General features: G+C 39.7%; 1 long non-coding RNA gene across 1 annotated transcript in view; it reads right to left on the reverse strand.

The window, feature by feature from the left end:
• LOC308096699 overlaps positions 1-6,271 on the reverse strand; it is a 169,024-nt gene extending 162,753 nt beyond the window's left edge. The window contains exons 1-2 of the long non-coding RNA XR_013934144.1: positions 6,250-6,271; positions 5,806-5,982 (exon numbers count right to left, since the gene is read on the reverse strand). This is a non-coding gene — a long non-coding RNA (uncharacterized lncRNA). The remainder of the gene's footprint in view (positions 1-5,805; positions 5,983-6,249) is intronic.
• Between the last annotated feature and the right edge of the window lie 12,217 nt (positions 6,272-18,488).

Below are 18,488 nucleotides of genomic sequence, written 5' to 3' on the forward strand. Positions count from 1 at the left end.
TTTTAGCCTACACCAGTCAGATACGGCGCTGACACCAGTGTCATTCCCAGCACCGCCCTACCTGCTTGCAATTGGCTGGATGCGGGAAGAGGACCGCCCCTATGCACCAAAAATGGTCTCCCTGCACCGGAAGAGCACTTTACGAAAATTCTTGTGGACACCTCTGGTACTGACAGCTTAGACGTGAAAGAGTGAGAGGGGTAGTTTACCAGAGTATATCAAATTTTAAATTATTCTGCTCCACTACAAAACATTTTCAAACTGTCATTAACCACTGTGCAGGTGTGATATTATACTTAATAGGGAGGCTGGCACCCTTCTGCAGTGCTGGGAAAAGTACTCAAATGTTTTACTTAAGTAAAAGTATCAATACTGCAATGTAGAAATACTATGAAGTAAAAGTCCTGAATTCAAAATGTACTTGAGTAAAAGTACAAAAGTATTGGTATCCAAATATACTTAAAGTACAAAAGTAGAAAGTACTCATTATGCAGAATGTCCCATTCACAAGATTTCGAATGTGTATAAAATATATTAAAATCTTTTGAAAAAAGTATATCTACAAGCGCATCGCAACACATTGTAAGCTTGTAGATGGGCTATTTTCAAAGGGCCGAAATGTATATGGTTGAAGTGGTTAATGTATGTTTTGTAATAATAATCAAAAACAAAAAACTAACTAGTAATTAAAGTTTTCAAATAAATGTAGTGGAGTAAAAGTATAATATTTGCCTCTGAGATGTAGTGGAGTAGAAGTAAAATTATTGAAAATGAAAAATTCTCCAGTAAAGTACAAATACCTCAAAATTGTACTTAAGTGCAGTACTTCAGTAAATGTACTTATTTACTTTCCACAACTGCCCATCTGACACATTACCTGTGTGTTGGTTATTGATGGTCAGTCCCATCATGCTACATACAATGAACATACATACAGTTTGTACATTACTTAGATACCCTACCTACCTACCTACCTACCTACCTACCTTCCTACCTACCTCCCTATCTACACGCTCACACGTTACACACACACACACACACACACACACACACACACACACACACACACGCACGCACGCACGCACACGCACACACACGCATCTTTATTTGTGTTCACATTTAACCAAAAGATTCTTGAACACAAACAGTAGTAGATGCACAAACTTGGGAAACTCAACAATAAGTGTTTGCCTTAGCTCTCAGCTTGGGCATTTCTGCAATCTGCAGGCCTCTCACAACAAATGTATGGAGTATGGACATTACCAGGCTTCCAAATATGAACACAAGCAGTTCACATGTGTAACCAAGCTGTATAATAGCATCCTTAAGACGTTGGTAGGCCTACTTTAGCAGCTTGGTAAGGATTTCCCGAATGTACAACCCATTTCCAAAAGGGTCACTTCTCTACTGTTCCCATCAACAACAACATCTGCTGTATTAGCTGTAACATCTGAAAAGGCATCATTTTCATATTGCACAGTTTGAACATGGCAGTTGAGACACAAGAGTGCTTATACATTTTGACACATGATGAAACATATGAACTTACATGTCCTTAACTAATAGATCCACAATCCTGTTGCAATATACATTCCCTTATATACATACAGTAGCAGCCATTCAGAATATGTGACAGAGTTTAAGTAACTGGATTATGGTCATGGTGCAGACAATGAGGAGGAAACATAATAGGGTACCACAGAGAAAGATTGAGTGTGGTTCGAAGGATCTGTAATCTGGCTTTGACTTTAACGATGACTATATCCTCATCAACTGCATAATCTTTGAATAGTGTATGAGACACGGTGTGATCTCCAGAAGGAAGGCAAGTTAGCTTTCCTTGTAGTTTTAAACCAGTCCAGTGTTGTTTTTGCTGTTGTAACATTACAAGATACCTCTGTGCATTAGCTGGTGATAAATGGTGTTCGGTATCACTTGCAATAGCCCTTACTGAGATCAAACAGTTGGTAATAATGTCCTCCTCAGAGACATCTACAGTGACCGAGTCAGGTCGTACACAGTGCAGGGATAATCCTGTTCTCACACAAAGGTCATTGAGGTCAGGCCAATCTAACAGAACCCACTAGCATGTGTGTCCATTCTAAGCTTAGGTTTTCTTCTGAACCCCAGGAAAGTTTCCAGGGGCACTTTACGCCGCTTCATATCTATAAACAGAGAAGATCTTGCAAGTTCCCTGACAGTTTTGTCATCACTGTTCAGCATGCTCATCAAGTGAGCCAGCGTTGTCCACTCCACGAAACCACGAAACCAAACCCACCCCCGTTTGGACTGGAAAATAATGTCTCTGGTGGTGTGGGTGTTAAATCCAAACCACTTCCTCACAAAATAAACTATTTTGTCATTTAGTTCACTAAGTGGTTCATATTCATATTAAGCTTCATATTGAGAGCTGCCAGCTGACAACATGTTTTACCCTTTTTCACTAATTATGTAAGCAATGTTTGAGGTCATGAAATATAATGTAATAGTATTACTGGCATTCTAGGTGAACGTTGGAGAAGAGGTGTTGAATTCTAGACAGGGCCACCTGCCTAATAGCCTCCAACTGCATCGTGGAGTCCAAGGACCTCACTGGAAACACTTTTTTGAACGGACCTTTTAGACAAAGTATTTTAAATTTAATTGTGCTGTTTTACATTTTTGCCTAATAAAATATTCAATCAATCAGCAGTGCCAAGTATTGATCAGATTCAGACTAGCTGTAAACTCAGTTGTGATGTAATCAACCTGTTCTTTCCATTCCCCTGCAATATTAAATGTATGACCTAGGTAGGTGTATGTCTCATGTAGGTCATACACACAAATAAGTTCTGAGTTGATGGTAAACTCAGGGCTTTTGTCAGCCGTAGATTTATACCAGCGGTTGCACCACTAGGTCTCTGGTAAAGAACAGCACATTTAGAGTGTTTTGCCTCTAGACTGGATCAGTCTAGAAATGAGTTCTAGAGAGCATGTTCCTTTGCCAATGGCAGTGAATGTAAATGGTCTATAAGTATGTATTATTTGCTACCTGAGATCCTCGGGCAGGGCCTTACTGATGGTTCGAAGTCTTGGCTCATCACTAACAGGGACCAGGTTTTATCTTTTTGCAACTACATATCTCTGTGAGAACATTTTTTTCCACACTGACATACCTGAAGAACTCAGGACTAGGTTTTAGCCAGAAAATGACATCAGACTGTACTCTAATAGCCAAGAATATCAAAACTGTGACACAGGGAGAAAAGAAAGTATTTATCTTAACCTACAGTCCCCAGGTTGATTCTTAGTCAGGATAGTGTAGGTCCAAGAGGTGAGTAAGAGAGACATAACAATGCAGATAGCACAACAAATATTTAGTATTATTAATTTTTTCACAAAATCAATTGCATATAAATGTGAGTCCTTGACAAATATTTGAGAATCAAGAGGTTTCAGAGGGCTCAAATACTATTAGATTTTGGATTATTTGCAGTATATTTTGTGTTTCTCATTAATGAGCTCAACATTACAATGCATTTATAATTTAGCAGACGTTCTTATACAGAGCAACTTACAATAAGCAAGGTCAACGGATACATTCATTTGATCTGTAGCAGTGGGATTAGTTTAGACACAAAATAGTTTGACCAACCTGGGAACGTTATTTTCTTCTCTCCCAACCCTGCATTTTGCAGAGCTTGTCTGACTTTATGACTACATCTAGCATTACATTTCCTTGACAAAACTACATCAGCTTAAATGTGTATATCCTGAAACTACAGTAAATCTTTGGTAAACATCAATGCAACTATTTTTCAAGGCACAGCATAGTGCAACATGTTAAGTTCAGTCTAGCTGTAAACATTCACAAAACGGGTGTGGTAACATTAACTCCAAACATTTTAAAAGTAAATATAAAACTATGTGCAGTAGTATGCTTGCATGGTAAAACACATCAACTTTTTATAAAGCTATGGATGGCAACAATGCTAGCCTGCACTGTAAAATGCATTACAACAAAGCAGTTCATTTTTAAGCATGTGTTGGACCATGAATCTGTGCCTTCCACATTTGACAGAACATCTATACTGGACCTTTAAAGCATCACAGAATAACATGCATATTTATGAAGGTTTGCATTGCAATATGTACCAGGACATTGCACAAATTGTGATCACTTATTCTTAAATTGTGATCACTGAGCAACGGTAATTTATGAATTGAACCTTTGAACTTATTTAAGAAATGCCAAATTAGTTAACATGTAGTGTTTTTTTATGTTGCTTGTTTTTAAAGGGGCCCCAGTCTACACAATTGATATGTCATATCACTACTGCCATCACACCTGGGTCTCATGAAGTCATAATGTATAGTGCTTAACAGTCTAATGTACAGTAATAAGAAAATTACCTCTGGGTCTCACTTGTGCTGCAGATCTTGGAAATGGTACTATAATATACTATTTTGGGGGTTTTATGGCTTTAACTTTACTACATTTCAAAGACAAATATTGTACTGTTTTTGTTGTTGAAAATGACACATTTCAACACACATAACAACACACAAATGCCCTTTTTTCACCATTAGTATTGACAGTCCACATATAGTTGTGTAAAAGCTTTCTTCCAAATAACATTGTGGTTAAGGGAAACCTCAGATTTTGGGACCTAAATCTGTACGGAATGTACACCTAATTATGCAAATGTTTCATGTCATTGGGCATACACTTCCATATTGTGTGTTGAATTACACAAGATATAGCATTTCCTCCTACACTATATAATCTCACATCAGAACGTGGCATTTTTCCATAGCATCATTCGATTGGCTCGGCAGCAGATTTTTGAACGGTTAACACACATACAGGTGTCAATATTGTTACCCGTTTAAATCTGCTGTCAAGTCAATCAGACGAAGCTATGGGACAATGGACCGCAGCAGGAAATGGATGCTACCTACTGGAAACCTGGGACTTAAGTTAGCACAGAGCCTGTTACTAGGCTATAACAATCCAGTTAAAGCCTGGATGACATTGTAATGCAGTGGTTCTCAAAGTGGGGTTCAGGGACCCTCAGGGTTCCTTTGCGAGTTCTCCAGCATCCTTCTTCTGTCTGACAGCGACCCTGAAGTTGAAGGCTGGGCTACCGAAGATGTTCCCTCTGAACTGCCTGGTGTATTTCCTGGTTCTGTGCAGTTCCCGATGACGTTCTTTCCCCATCATCACAGTTCTGTTAGAAAAATAAATATAAAATATAGCTAATCCATTAAAAAGCTTGGACATTGATTAACATCCTCATCATTTTTATATATCTGTCAAAATAACACAAAGCTTGAGATCTTATTTCCATTGTGGTTTACAGTTTAGGCATTTAGCAGACGCTCTTAATCCAGAGCGATTTAGTAAGCAAGGACACAAGATAATACATCAATAATACATCAAATGCAGCCTACATTGAAACTATACACACTATAGGATGCCAGGTCAACAATGACCTGGCATCTGTCTACATAACATGCTATCTAAGTTACATTTTAGCCTTTGCATAATCTTGCAAGGTCATCAAGGCTAGGGCAAGTGCTACGGGCTGAGGTGGAATCTGAAGAGGTGAGTCTTCAGATTACGGAGTGAGTCTGCAGTTCTAATTGCAATGGGGAGTTCATTCCATAGTTTGGGAGCCAGAAGGGAGAAGAGTCTTGGACGTGTGGAGCGTTGGCCCGGATGTTTTAGCGAAGGTTCTGAAAGCTTCCCTGTGTTAGCTGATCTGAGAGAGCGGGAGGGCTTGTAGGGTTGGATCAGGCTTTGAAGATACGGTGGTGCCATACCTTTGGTTGCTTTGTTGGCCAACGTCAGTGTTTTGTACTCTGTGCGGGCAGTAACTGGGAGCCAATGGAGGGAGAGGAGAAGGGGGGTGACATGTGAACATTTTGGCTGGTTGAAGACCAAGCGTGCTGCTGCATTCTGGATCATTTGGAGAGGCTTAAGTGCACATGCCGGGAGGCCTGTAAGGAGAGAGTTACAATAGTCAGGTTTTGATATGACTGATGGCTGGATAAGGAGCTGTGCTGAGGAAGGGTCTAATCCTTTGAATGTTATAGTGTGAACCTACAGGAACGAGTGATGGGGTCTTTTGACGTGTGTTAGTGGTGGTATAGCAGAGGAATATTGCAGAAAAATCTAGAATGTGTAACCTTGTGCCCAGTGATGTTTTAGGTTAATGTGATGTGTGAGAGAATTCTTATGAATGGAAATGGAAATTTATGTCTTACTTTTCACAAATGTCAACGTGGTTCCTTCCTGGTTCTGGTGACGTTCCTGATGATGTTCCTTGCCCCACGTCAAAGTTCTGTTAGAAATATAAATATCAAATATCATTAATGCATTAAAAAGCTATGACATTGATTAACCAATTAAAATAACTAAACCATAAAGTTTGAATTACTGATGGTTGATTAAATCAACGTAATTGTAAACCAAGCACATAGCCAAAGGTCAAGTTTACCAAGTATTGAGGGTTCAAGTCATTAAATGTCTGGAAATAAGCATTGACATGAATCCAAAATATTAATAGATTATGTGTAAACAAAAAAACATGAACACTGATGATAGTGCTGTCAAATAAGTCTATGAAACCATCGATGAAATCTATGAAAAAGTTTAATTTGCAACACATTTATACAATATGTAGTGGGGGACCCTGCTTCACCTATTTCTCAGCTAAGGGGTTCTTGACCTGAAAAACGTTGAAGACCCCTGGCATATGCCACTCTTATGGGGGTGTCTACAGTGGTATTGAGTAACTAAGTACATTTACTCAAGTACTGTACTAAAGTACAATTTTGAGGTATTTTTTACTTCACTGGAGTATTTCCAATACTTTTACTTCTACTCCACTACACCTCAGAGGCAAATATTGCACTTTTACTCCACTTCAATTATTTGAAATTTTTGTTACTTTGTAGATTTGGATTGTTATTACATAACATACATTAACCACTTCAGCCCTATATACATTTCGGCCATATGAAAATGGCCGATCTACAAGCTCCATTACAATGCATTGTGAGCTTGTAGATCTGCTATTTTCATAACATTTTTAAACATTCGAAAACTTGTGAAATTAAGTACATGTTGATGCCAATACTTGAATTCCGGACTTTTACTTATTTCTGCATTGCCGTTGATATTTTTACTTGAGTAAAAAACGTTTTCCACCACTAGGTGTCTAGCACCAAATAATCATATATACTTTCCATAACGTTACATAATACAATACAGAGTGAACCATAGCACACAAATCACAATCAAAACATACATATTAGTTTGTTGCTAAAAAATACTATGCTAATAACAATGTTGTTGTGTAGCGTTAGCGTAGCGTTGCCGTTGATGCTAAAAGCTAAAGTTAGCTTTTTACCTTAGGCCTAAGGTACGGTGGTAAACAGATGTTCTTGCTGCTGCTCCAAAGCGGATTGCAACCTGCTTTAGGCTGGCGTAGTTATAAAGTGTGCGTGCATACGGTGCATACCATTAAACATTTCTTTTTTGATAGCATTCATCGAGTCTCTTCGCTGGTTCATAGCTCCCGACGTAACTGACTTCATGCCTGCCTGCCTGGGCTTCAGTCTTGGGAAGCCAGGGTGCAGATGATAGCTGAGACTACCTGCAGTGGAATACTGCCACCTAGCGTACCGGGTTGGGTATGTCACGGTTGGAGGAGAAGAGCTTGAAGGATTCGTCCAATGACGTCACTTACCCGCGCCATCAATAGACAAGGAGGCATTTGAATTCTGTCACCCACTGCGCAGGGTAGGATTCGAAAATGAAAATGCAATGTCATTTGCTTTTGCTTTTTCATTCGGTCATAGAATGAGCACACCTGGAGATGAAATGTAAATGCTATTGAATTATACATTCATTTGTGTCTCAAAAAATGCATTTATTAGCTTAAGATGAAAAAGCAATAGCCTTATTTAATATACATTTTCAAAATAAACCTTTCATTTTAATATTGTCCATTATTTAGCAGGCCATTTTTGGAAAATTAAAAATCAAATGATCTTTTATTTATCGTTTTATTTCTGTCATAGAATAAGCACACCTGTAGTTTAAATGCAAATGCTATTGCATTTTACATTTATTTTTGTCTCAACAAATGCGTTCATTATCTGAAGATTAAAACGCATTTCTCATATTTCATTTTCATTTTCAAAATTGCATTTTCCTTTTAATATTGTCCACTATTTAGCTGGGCATTTTTGGAAAATAAAAAATCAAATGATCTTTTATTTATCATTTTAATTCTGTCATAGAATGAGCAGACCTGTAGTTTAAATGCAAATGCTATTGCATTTTACATTTATTTTTGTCTCAAAAAATGCGTTAATTTCCTGAAGATTAAAAAGCATTTGTCTTATTTCAATTGCATTTTCAAATTTGCAATTTCATTTTAATTATGGCATGTATTCGCTTCCATACTTATCATTGTCCTTTTGGCATTAGTGTCCTTTTAGCATCAGTGTCCTTTTGGCACTTATCATTGTCCTTTTGGCATTAGTGTCCTTTTAGCATCAGTGTCCTTTTGGCACTTATCATTGTCCTTTTAGCATTAGTGTCCTTTTAGCATCAGTGTCCTTTTGGCACTTATCATTGTCCTTTTGGCATTAGTGTCCTTTTGGCATCAGTGTCCTTTTCGCACTTATCATTGTCCTTTTGGCATTAGTGTCCTTTTGGCATCAGTGTCCTTTTGGCATCAATGTTCTTTTGGCATCAGTGTCCTTTTAGCATCAGTGTCCTTTTGGCACTTATCATTGTCCTTTTGGCATTAGTGTCCTTTTAGCATCAGTGTCCTTTTGGCACTTATCATTGTCCTTTTGGCATTAGTGTCCTTTTAGCATCAGTGTCCTTTTGGCACTTATCATTGTCCTTTTGGCATTAGTGTCCTTTTAGCATCAGTGTCCTTTTGGCACTTATCATTGTCCTTTTGGCATTAGTGTCCTTTTAGCATCAGTGTCCTTTTGGCACTTATCATTGTCCTTTTGGCATTAGTGTCCTTTTGGCATCAGTGTCCTTTTGGCATCAATGTACTTTTGGCATCAGTGTCCTTTTAGCATCAGTGTCCTTTTGGCACTTATCATTGTCCTTTTGGCATTAGTGTCCTTTTAGCATCAGTGTCCTTTTGGCACTTATCATTGTCCTTTTGGCATTAGTGTCCTTTTGGCATCAGTGTCCTTTTGGCATCAATGTCCTTTTGGCATCAGTGTCCTTTTAGCATCAGTGTCCTTTTGGCACTTATCATTGTCCTTTTGGCATCAGTGTCCTTTTAGCATCAGTGTCCTTTTGGCACTTATCATTGTCCTTTTGGCATTAGTGTCCTTTTGGCATCAGTGTCCTTTTGGCACTTATAGGTTACAAACATAACCCCAGTTATCATTGGCCTTTTGGCATTAGTGTCCTTTAAGCATCAGTGTCCTTTTGGCACTGATCATTGTCCTTTTGGCATTAGTGTCCTTTTGGCATCAGTGTCCTTTTGGCATCAATGTCCTTTTGGCATCAGTGTCCTTTTAGCATCAGTGTCCTTTTGGCACTTATCATTGTCCTTTTGGCATTAGTGTCCTTTTAGCATCAGTGTCCTTTTGGCACTTATCATTGTCCTTTTGGCATTAGTGTCCTTTTAGCATCAGTGTCCTTTTGGCACTTATCATTGTCCTTTTGGCATTAGTGTCCTTTTAGCATCAGTGTCCTTTTGGCACTTATCATTGTCCTTTTGGCATTAGTGTCCTTTTAGCATCAGTGTCCTTTTGGCACTTATCATTGTCCTTTTGGCATTAGTGTCCTTTTGGCATCAGTGTCCTTTTGGCATCAATGTCCTTTTGGCATCAGTGTCCTTTTAGCATCAGTGTCCTTTTGGCACTTATCATTGTCCTTTTGGCATTAGTGTCCTTTTAGCATCAGTGTCCTTTTGGCACTTATCATTGTCCTTTTGGCATTAGTGTCCTTTTAGCATCAGTGTCCTTTTGGCACTTATCATTGTCCTTTTGGCATTAGTGTCCTTTTAGCATCAGTGTCCTTTTGGCACTTATCATTGTCCTTTTGGCATTAGTGTCCTTTTAGCATCAGTGTCCTTTTGGCACTTATCATTGTCCTTTTGGCATTAGTGTCCTTTTAGCATCAGTGTCCTTTTGGCACTTATCATTGTCCTTTTGGCATTAGTGTCCTTTTAGCATCAGTGTCCTTTTGGCACTTATCATTGTCCTTTTGGCATTAGTGTCCTTTTAGCATCAGTGTCCTTTTGGCACTTATCATTGTCCTTTTGGCATTAGTGTCCTTTTAGCATCAGTGTCCTTTTGGCACTTATCATTGTCCTTTTGGCATTAGTGTCCTTTTAGCATCAGTGTCCTTTTGGCACTTATCATTGTCCTTTTGGCATTAGTGTCCTTTTAGCATCAGTGTCCTTTTGGCACTTATCATTGTCCTTTTGGCATTAGTGTCCTTTTGGCATCAGTGTCCTTTTGGCATCAGTGTCCTTTTAGCATCAGTGTCCTTTTGGCACTTATCATTGTCCTTTTGGCATTAGTGTCCTTTTAGCATCAGTGTCCTTTTAGCATCAGTGTCCTTTTGGCCCTTATCATTGTCCTTTTGGCATTAGTGTCCTTTTAGCATCAGTGTCCTTTTGGCACTTATCATTGTCCTTTTGGCATTAGTGTCCTTTTAGCATCAGTGTCCTTTTGGCACTTATCATTGTCCTTTTGGCATTAGTGTCCTTTTGGCATCAGTGTCCTTTTGGCACTTATCATTGTCCTTTTGGCATTAGTGTCCTTTTGGCATCAGTGTCCTTTTGGCATCAATGTCCTTTTGGCATCAGTGTCCTTTTAGCATCAGTGTCCTTTTGGCACTTATCATTGTCCTTTTGGCATTAGTGTCCTTTTAGCATCAGTGTCCTTTTGGCACTTATCATTGTCCTTTTGGCATTAGTGTCCTTTTAGCATCAGTGTCCTTTTGGCACTTATCATTGTCCTTTTGGCATTAGTGTCCTTTTAGCATCAGTGTCCTTTTGGCAATTATCATTGTCCTTTTGGCATTAGTGTCCTTTTAGCATCAGTGTCCTTTTGGCACTTATCATTGTCCTTTTGGCATTAGTGTCCTTTTAGCATCAGTGTCCTTTTGGCACTTATCATTGTCCTTTTGGCATTAGTGTCCTTTTAGCATCAGTGTCCTTTTGGCACTTATCATTGTCCTTTTGGCATTAGTGTCCTTTTAGCATCAGTGTCCTTTTGGCACTTATCATTGTCCTTTTGGCATTAGTGTCCTTTTGGCATCAGTGTCCTTTTCGCACTTATCATTGTCCTTTTGGCATTAGTGTCCTTTTGGCATCAGTGTCCTTTTGGCATCAGTGTCCTTTTGGCATCAATGTTCTTTTGGCATCAGTGTCCTTTTAGCATCAGTGTCCTTTTAGCATCAGTGTCCTTTTAGCATCAGTGTCCTTTTGGCACTTATCATTGTCCTTTTGGCATTAGTGTCCTTTTAGCATCAGTGTCCTTTTGGCACTTATCATTGTCCTTTTGGCATTAGTGTCCTTTTAGCATCAGTGTCCTTTTGGCACTTATCATTGTCCTTTTGGCATTAGTGTCCTTTTGGCATCAGTGTCCTTTTGGCACTTATCATTGTCCTTTTGGCATTAGTGTCCTTTTAGCATCAGTGTCCTTTTGGCACTTATCATTGTCCTTTTGGCATTAGTGTCCTTTTAGCATCAGTGTCCTTTTGGCACTTATCATTGTCCTTTTGGCATTAGTGTCCTTTTAGCATCAGTGTCCTTTTGGCACTTATCATTGTCCTTTTGGCATTAGTGTCCTTTTAGCATCAGTGTCCTTTTGGCACTTATCATTGTCCTTTTGGCATTAGTGTCCTTTTAGCATCAGTGTCCTTTTGGCACTTATCATTGTCCTTTTGGCATTAGTGTCCTTTTAGCATCAGTGTCCTTTTGGCACTTATCATTGTCCTTTTGGCATTAGTGTCCTTTTAGCATCAGTGTCCTTTTGGCACTTATCATTGTCCTTTTGGCATTAGTGTCCTTTTAGCATCAGTGTCCTTTTGGCACTTATCATTGTCCTTTTGGCATTAGTGTCCTTTTAGCATCAATGTCCTTTTGGCACTTATCATTGTCCTTTTGGCATTAGTGTCCTTTTAGCATCAGTGTCCTTTTGGCACTTATCATTGTCCTTTTGGCATTAGTGTCCTTTTGGCATCAGTGTCCTTTTGGCATCAGTGTCCTTTTAGCATCAGTGTCCTTTTGGCACTTATCATTGTCCTTTTGGCATGAGTGTCCTTTTAGCATCAGTGTCCTTTTAGCATCAGTGTCCTTTTGGCACTTATCATTGTCCTTTTGGCATTAGTGTCCTTTTAGCATCAGTGTCCTTTTGGCACTTATCATTGTCCTTTTGGCATTAGTGTCCTTTTAGCATCAGTGTCCTTTTGGCACTTATCATTGTCCTTTTGGCATTAGTGTCCTTTTGGCATCAGTGTCCTTTTGGCACTTATCATTGTCCTTTTGGCATTAGTGTCCGTTTGGCATCAGTGTCCTTTTGGCATCAATGTCCTTTTGGCATCAGTGTCCTTTTAGCATCAGTGTCCTTTTGGCACTTATCATTGTCCTTTTGGCATTAGTGTCCTTTTAGCATCAGTGTCCTTTTGGCACTTATCATTGTCCTTTTGGCATTAGTGTCCTTTTAGCATCAGTGTCCTTTTGGCACTTATCATTGTCCTTTTGGCATTAGTGTCCTTTTAGCATCAGTGTCCTTTTGGCACTTATCATTGTCCTTTTGGCATTAGTGTCCTTTTAGCATCAGTGTCCTTTTGGCACTTATCATTGTCCTTTTGGCATTAGTGTCCTTTTAGCATCAGTGTCCTTTTGGCACTTATCATTGTCCTTTTGGCATTAGTGTCCTTTTAGCATCAGTGTCCTTTTGGCACTTATCATTGTCCTTTTGGCATTAGTGTCCTTTTAGCATCAGTGTCCTTTTGGCACTTATCATTGTCCTTTTGGCATTAGTGTCCTTTTGGCATCAGTGTCCTTTTCGCACTTATCATTGTCCTTTTGGCATTAGTGTCCTTTTGGCATCAGTGTCCTTTTGGCATCAATGTTCTTTTGGCATCAGTGTCCTTTTAGCATCAGTGTCCTTTTGGCACTTATCATTGTCCTTTTGGCATTAGTGTCCTTTTAGCATCAGTGTCCTTTTGGCACTTATCATTGTCCTTTTGGCATTAGTGTCCTTTTAGCATCAGTGTCCTTTTGGCACTTATCATTGTCCTTTTGGCATTAGTGTCCTTTTAGCATCAGTGTCCTTTTGGCACTTATCATTGTCCTTTTGGCATTAGTGTCCTTTTAGCATCAGTGTCCTTTTGGCACTTATCATTGTCCTTTTGGCATTAGTGTCCTTTTAGCATCAGTGTCCTTTTGGCACTTATCATTGTCCTTTTGGCATTAGTGTCCTTTTGGCATCAGTGTCCTTTTGGCATCAATGTCCTTTTGGCATCAGTGTCCTTTTAGCATCAGTGTCCTTTTGGCACTTATCATTGTCCTTTTGGCATTAGTGTCCTTTTAGCATCAGTGTCCTTTTGGCACTTATCATTGTCCTTTTGGCACTTATCATTGTCCTTTTGGCATTAGTGTCCTTTTAGCATCAGTGTCCTTTTGGCACTTATCATTGTCCTTTTGGCATTAGTGTCCTTTTGGCATCAGTGTCCTTTTGGCATCAATGTCCTTTTGGCATCAGTGTCCTTTTAGCATCAGTGTCCTTTTGGCACTTATCATTGTCCTTTTGGCATCAGTGTCCTTTTAGCATCAGTGTCCTTTTGGCACTTATCATTGTCCTTTTGGCATTAGTGTCCTTTTGGCATCAGTGTCCTTTTGGCACTTATAGGTTACAAACATAACCCCAGTTATCATTGGCCTTTTGGCATTAGTGTCCTTTTGGCATCAGTGTCCTTTTGGCATCAATGTCCTTTTGGCATCAGTGTCCTTTTAGCATCAGTGTCCTTTTGGCACTTATCATTGTCCTTTTGGCATTAGTGTCCTTTTAGCATCAGTGTCCTTTTGGCACTTATCATTGTCCTTTTGGCATTAGTGTCCTTTTAGCATCAGTGTCCTTTTGGCACTTATCATTGTCCTTTTGGCATTAGTGTCCTTTTAGCATCAGTGTCCTTTTGGCACTTATCATTGTCCTTTTGGCATTAGTGTCCTTTTAGCATCAGTGTCCTTTTGGCACTTATCATTGTCCTTTTGGCATTAGTGTCCTTTTGGCATCAGTGTCCTTTTGGCATCAATGTCCTTTTGGCATCAGTGTCCTTTTAGCATCAGTGTCCTTTTGGCACTTATCATTGTCCTTTTGGCATTAGTGTCCTTTTAGCATCAGTGTCCTTTTGGCACTTATCATTGTCCTTTTGGCATTAGTGTCCTTTTAGCATCAGTGTCCTTTTGGCACTTATCATTGTCCTTTTGGCATTAGTGTCCTTTTAGCATCAGTGTCCTTTTGGCACTTATCATTGTCCTTTTGACATTAGTGTCCTTTTAGCATCAGTGTCCTTTTGGCACTTATCATTGTCCTTTTGGCATTAGTGTCTTTTTAGCATCAGTGTCCTTTTGGCACTTATCATTGTCCTTTTGGCATTAGTGTCCTTTTAGCATCAGTGTCCTTTTGGCACTTATCATTGTCCTTTTGGCATTAGTGTCCTTTTAGCATCAGTGTCCTTTTGGCACTTATCATTGTCCTTTTGGCATTAGTGTCCTTTTGGCATCAGTGTCCTTTTGGCATCAATGTCCTTTTGGCATCAGTGTCCTTTTAGCATCAGTGTCCTTTTGGCACTTATCATTGTCCTTTTGGCATTAGTGTCCTTTTAGCATCAGTGTCCTTTTGGCACTTATCATTGTCCTTTTGGCATTAGTGTCCTTTTAGCATCAGTGTCCTTTTGGCACTTATCATTGTCCTTTTGGCATTAGTGTCCTTTTAGCATCAGTGTCCTTTTGGCACTTATCATTGTCCTTTTGGCATTAGTGTCCTTTTAGCATCAGTGTCCTTTTGGCACTTATCATTGTCCTTTTGGCATTAGTGTCCTTTTAGCATCAGTGTCCTTTTGGCACTTATCATTGTCCTTTTGGCATTAGTGTCCTTTTAGCATCAGTGTCCTTTTGGCACTTATCATTGTCCTTTTGGCATTAGTGTCCTTTTGGCATCGGTGTCCTTTTGGCATCAATGTCCTTTTGGCATCAGTGTCCTTTTAGCATCAGTGTCCTTTTGGCACTTATCATTGTCCTTTTGGCATTAGTGTCCTTTTAGCATCAGTGTCCTTTTGGCACTTATCATTGTCCTTTTGGCATTAGTGTCCTTTTAGCATCAGTGTCCTTTTGGCACTTATCATTGTCCTTTTGGCATTAGTGTCCTTTTAGCATCAGTGTCCTTTTGGCACTTATCATTGTCCTTTTGGCATTAGTGTCCTTTTAGCATCAGTGTCCTTTTGGCACTTATCATTGTCCTTTTGGCATTAGTGTCCTTTTAGCATCAGTGTCCTTTTGGCACTTATCATTGTCCTTTTGGCATTAGTGTCCTTTTAGCATCAGTGTCCTTTTAGCACTTATCATTGTCCTTTTGGCATTAGTGTCCTTTTAGCATCAGTGTCCTTAACACATCCACTGCCAAGGGCTAATCTCATAATGTACTCACCAGTGCCAAGGTGTTTTTGTTGTTTTTTTGTTTTTTTCATGTCGCCATAGATCTTGTTAAAATCCTTAAGATTGAGCGCTACACAGTCTGTTTACATCCGCGCGATCTCCCTGTATCTCCCAGTGAAAACCACGTGTCAAACGGGGCATCCATGTTTGAGTTAGAGCGGATTACGTTAAACAGTGAAATGCGAGGAGAAAAAACTACAGGAAGAGAATTGAGTTTCAGTTTCGTCTGTAGAACGAGGGCGGGCGTGATCGTGAAAACCGGATCCCAAATAATTCTATTTCCTGTCATCAAACCGGAAACGGAAGTGGATCAAAAAAATTCCGAAAGTGCACCCGGACCGCGCATGCGCGAAAAGACCGCAGCCCGTAGGGCTACGGTCTCGGCGCTTAACAGTTGGATTTAACGGCCCGTAGGACTACGGTCTTGGCAGTTAATGTGTTAAGGCACTTATCATTGTCCTTTTGGCATTAGTGTCCTTTTAGCATCAGTGTCCTTTTGGCACTTATCATTGTCCTTTTGGCATTAGTGTCCTTTTAGCATCAGTGTCCTTTTGGCACTTATCATTGTCCTTTTGGCATTAGTGTCCTTTTAGCATCAGTGTCCTTTTGGCACTTATCATTGTCCTTTTGGCATTAGTGTCCTTTTAGCATCAGTGTCCTTTTGGCACTTATCATTGTCCTTTTGGCATTAGTGTCCTTTTGCCATCAGTGTCCTTTTGGCATCAATGTCCTTTTGGCATCAGTGTCCTTTTAGCATCAGTGTCCTTTTGGCACTTATCATTGTCCTTTTGGCATTAGTGTCCTTTTAGCATCAGTGTCCTTTTGGCACTTATCATTGTCCTTTTGGCATTAGTGTCCTTTTAGCATCAGTGTCCTTTTGGCACTTATCATTGTCCTTTTGGCATTAGTGTCCTTTTAGCATCAGTGTCCTTTTGGCACTTATCATTGTCCTTTTGGCATTAGTGTCCTTTTAGCATCAGTGTCCTTTTGGCACTTATCATTGTCCTTTTGGCATTAGTGTCCTTTTGGCATCAGTGTCCTTTTGGCATCAATGTCCTTTTGGCATCAGTGTCCTTTTAGCATCAGTGTCCTTTTGGCACTTATCATTGTCCTTTTGGCATTAGTGTCCTTTTAGCATCAGTGTCCTTTTGGCACTTATCATTGTCCTTTTGGCATTAGTGTCCTTTTAGCATCAGTGTCCTTTTGGCACTTATCATTGTCCTTTTGGCATTAGTGTCCTTTTGGCATCAGTGTCCTTTTAGCATCAGTGTCCTTTTGGCACTTATCATTGTCCTTTTGGCATTAGTGTCCTTTTAGCATCAGTGTCCTTTTAGCATCAGTGTCCTTTTGGCACTTATCATTGTCCTTTTGGCATTAGTGTCCTTTTAGCATCAGTGTCCTTTTGGCACTTATCATTGTCCTTTTGGCATTAGTGTCCTTTTAGCATCAGTGTCCTTTTGGCACTTATCATTGTCCTTTTGGCATTAGTGTCCTTTTGGCATCAGTGTCCTTTTGGCACTTATCATTGTCCTTTTGGCATTAGTGTCCTTTTGGCATCAGTGTCCTTTTGGCATCAATGTCCTTTTGGCATCAGTGTCCTTTTAGCATCAGTGTCCTTTTGGCACTTATCATTGTCCTTTTGGCATTAGTGTCCTTTTAGCATCAGTGTCCTTTTGGCACTTATCATTGTCCTTTTGGCATTAGTGTCCTTTTAGCATCAGTGTCCTTTTGGCACTTATCATTGTCCTTTTGGCATTAGTGTCCTTTTAGCATCAGTGTCCTTTTGGCACTTATCATTGTCCTTTTGGCATTAGTGTCCTTTTAGCATCAGTGTCCTTTTGGCACTTATCATTGTCCTTTTGGCATTAGTGTCCTTTTAGCATCAGTGTCCTTTTGGCACTTATCATTGTCCTTTTGGCATTAGTGTCCTTTTAGCATCAGTGTCCTTTTGGCACTTATCATTGTCCTTTTGGCATTAGTGTCCTTTTAGCATCAGTGTCCTTTTGGCACTTATCATTGTCCTTTTGGCATTAGTGTCCTTTTAGCATCAGTGTCCTTTTGGCACTTATCATTGTCCTTTTGGCATTAGTGTCCTTTTGGCATCAGTGTCCTTTTCGCACTTATCATTGTCCTTTTGGCATTAGTGTCCTTTTGGCATCAGTGTCCTTTTGGCATCAATGTTCTTTTGGCATCAGTGTCCTTTTAGCATCAGTGTCCTTTTGGCACTTATCATTGTCCTTTTGGCATTAGTGTCCTTTTAGCATCAGTGTCCTTTTGGCACTTATCATTGTCCTTTTGGCATTAGTGTCCTTTTAGCATCAGTGTCCTTTTGGCACTTATCATTGTCCTTTTGGCATTAGTGTCCTTTTAGCATCAGTGTCCTTTTGGCACTTATCATTGTCCTTTTGGCATTAGTGTCCTTTTAGCATCAGTGTCCTTTTGGCACTTATCATTGTCCTTTTGGCATTAGTGTCCTTTTAGCATCAGTGTCCTTTTGGCACTTATCATTGTCCTTTTGGCATTAGTGTCCTTTTGGCATCAGTGTCCTTTTGGCATCAATGTCCTTTTGGCATCAGTGTCCTTTTAGCATCAGTGTCCTTTTGGCACTTATCATTGTCCTTTTGGCATTAGTGTCCTTTTAGCATCAGTGTCCTTTTGGCACTTATCATTGTCCTTTTGGCACTTATCATTGTCCTTTTGGCATTAGTGTCCTTTTAGCATCAGTGTCCTTTTGGCACTTATCATTGTCCTTTTGGCATTAGTGTCCTTTTGGCATCAGTGTCC

The sequence above is a fragment of the Gymnoscopelus braueri genome (assembly GCF_963280865.1).
Source record: "Gymnoscopelus braueri genome assembly, chromosome: 12".
Lineage (NCBI taxonomy): Eukaryota > Metazoa > Chordata > Actinopteri > Myctophiformes > Myctophidae > Gymnoscopelus > Gymnoscopelus braueri.